Raw genomic sequence first — 2,916 nt, 5'->3', positions numbered from 1 at the left:
AAGGGGAAGCAGATATTATATTCCTGGCTCGAGTCGCTTCAGTCATATACGGCATTTGGGTATAGGATCCCCCCGTTATTGAGTTTTATTGAAGTCTGACGTGCAAAGCTAGACATGTACCTCGGCAGTTCAGATTTCTGACCCCGAGAAGATTTGCTTGATAAAAATTTGGCGAATATTTTTTTTTTATGTCACCATTCATTCATGCGTACATTCTGTCGCATATCATTATATGTTGAATTCAATGTGGTAGTTGAAATAATCGTAAATAGCTAGCATTGCTAATTTACTTCAGTTTTGTTATAGTGAACGCTAATATTCGTGTTTGTGATTCATTCTCTGTGTGAGGTCACTCGCTTCCCTCTCATTAACGATAGCTGTCACTCACACACGCATACACACACAATTCAGCTCACTCACACACAGGATAAAAGACACTGACCCTTTTCATTGTCTTAGTGCCGGCGTAAAGATTTATCTCTTTAGCCCGCAATTTTGTCTGTCGCTGTCTGTGTACAAGTTACATCTATTTCTTATCTGTGTGACGACTATGGTTCAAATAGATCTTCGCGGATCGCCGATGTCGTTCCCTTATCTATTCTCATATCTATCAGAGATGGTTGGTAGTTCAAATAGGTCTATGCGGACCGCTACTGACATCTCCTCTTCTATTTTCTTCTTTACCTTTGTGAAATAAAACACAAAATGAAAAAATAGACGAAAATAGTTAAAAACCAACATTAAAAACCGTAAAATTGTTATGAATAAACCGGCTAGTGGTAATTACCACCCGATCTTCTCTGTTGCCTTTCTTTTTCTCTTACTCTGGCCCTTACGTGTATGATCTGGCTCCCCGACTTTATATTGCAGTCGGACCGACACGGCACCGAAGGAGGACCCTTAAGATGCTGTGAGAAGGACGTCATCGAAGATCGCCATAGGCCCACGGACCAAGATTTTCGTCAGAAAAGGTACCAGTCGCCCCAGAATGCTGTGCATAGGCGACGCCTGGCGGACGCCTGCAGATCCGGTCAACTCCAGGAGCTCGTAGCGCAGATATCAGCAGCCCCGAGATGCCACCCCTGCCCCGACGCCCGTAGATCCGGATGAAGATTACGAGGACGTGTGGACGCGAGAAGGACCTGGACGAGATCTGTGAGGACGTGTGGACGAGGACGCCGCCGAGTTAGGCTGGGCCAGGACTACGAGGAGGTCAAGACGAATCCGAAGTCAAGGAGGACCTTTGCGAGACTTTCGAGGACGTGTGAACGAGACGGACAGTTACACAGAGGACCAGGAGGATTAGGACGACAGGGACGAGAAGCCACGAAAAGGCACCAGGACGACGCACGAGAACGAGCCAAGTTAGGTCACCCTTGAAGGCGCCTCGAGGGCGAGGCGCGAGTAGGTGGCCGAGCAATATAAGATGTGGATAATTCTATTTCTGTTACAGGATGTGGATAATTCTATTTCTATTACCAGTGGACCACGTGGCTGTTTTCCACGTGGATCCAAATGTCCCAAATAAGAACCACCCGCTCAGCGAGGGCGGAGGTCACATTTTATATCTGACCTCGTTTGACCGAGAGTCCGTGCCAAGCTACCACCGCACTAAGGTCAGCTCCGCCCTCTCTCCGGGCAGCTGACCGTGACCTCCGCGCGGCCCGATTATAACTAGACATGTCTTGTGTGTTTTATACTGCGTGGTGTCAACTCTCAGAAATAAAGAGTCAAGCCGAATACCAGTATCAATACCCCTGCAAGCCAATGTAATTGGGTTCTATACCCGTTATAGCGCCGATAGAACGTGTCACCAAAAAGCAATGTAACAATGCTATGGTTAATTCCCAAGGCGTCAACAAAACAACAACCAAATTACAGGGAACCAAGCGGTCATGATATCATGGCTCTTCCCACGTCGCTACCGACCGGGAAAAGAGAAAGTGAGGTCAGGTCAAGACGGGAAAACAACCTTTTCTCATCCAAGTGACCACAAGCGAAAGAAAAGGGACGGTCAGGTCAGGGCGAGCAACGAGATAAAATGAAATGATATTCAAAAGATAAAATCATGAACGTGTTAAATTCATTGCAGATGAAACAACATAAATCTCTAAAAACGAGAGAATTTAATTAATTACTTAACTAACGAATGATATTCATGTTTATTGATTACATACTCGATCACATGGAAATGCGATCTGAGGTGTAGGGAATAGTGTGAGAACGTGCCATTTGCTGTCATTTAGCACCTTTTAACCCAACAAAAAAAACAATGGCTTAACACATTTATGGGAGAAGAAGGGAAAAGAAATAAGAAAAGGGAGCCCAAACATGTACTTACGTGTTTTTTCTTCTTAGCCATGTCTTGAAGCGGTCAAGCGGATTTTCTTTGATGGTTTGCGTTCATGGTGCAAGCCGGAAGGACGCAGTGCCACCCTGACACCAGATTGTGAAAGGCTAAGCATACTCTACTATAGTGGCTGACAGGGACGCAAAACACACGTAAAGGGGTGAACACACGCTATGACCTGGCTTCAGGCAAAAGCGCTGCGCGGGTCACGCGGTGTCAGGGCACCCCGTCCGGAGGGAGGCAAGGGTTGACCTTAGCATACTGGTCGCTGGCGACGAACTCCCGGTCAAACGAGGCGAGATATAAAATGTGACCTCCGCCTTTGCTGAGCGGGTGGTTCTTATTTGGGACTTTGGATCCGTGTGGTAACGAGCCACGTGGTCCACTGGTAACAGAAATAGAATTATGCACATCCTATACTACTCCTGCCAAGTGCCTCCTCGCCTCCCTTAGTGCTCAGCCATTGCTACCAACTCCTCTACTGACCCACAAAATGTCTGTCCTACAACTTCGTGCTGACCACTCACGCCTGTGTTACCCGCCTGACGAAGTCGCTGAAGATGTAT

Source organism: Penaeus monodon, chromosome 44, assembly GCF_015228065.2.
Source record: "Penaeus monodon isolate SGIC_2016 chromosome 44, NSTDA_Pmon_1, whole genome shotgun sequence".
Classification (NCBI taxonomy): domain Eukaryota; kingdom Metazoa; phylum Arthropoda; class Malacostraca; order Decapoda; family Penaeidae; genus Penaeus; species Penaeus monodon.
Note: the sequence above shows the minus strand (reverse complement) of the source record.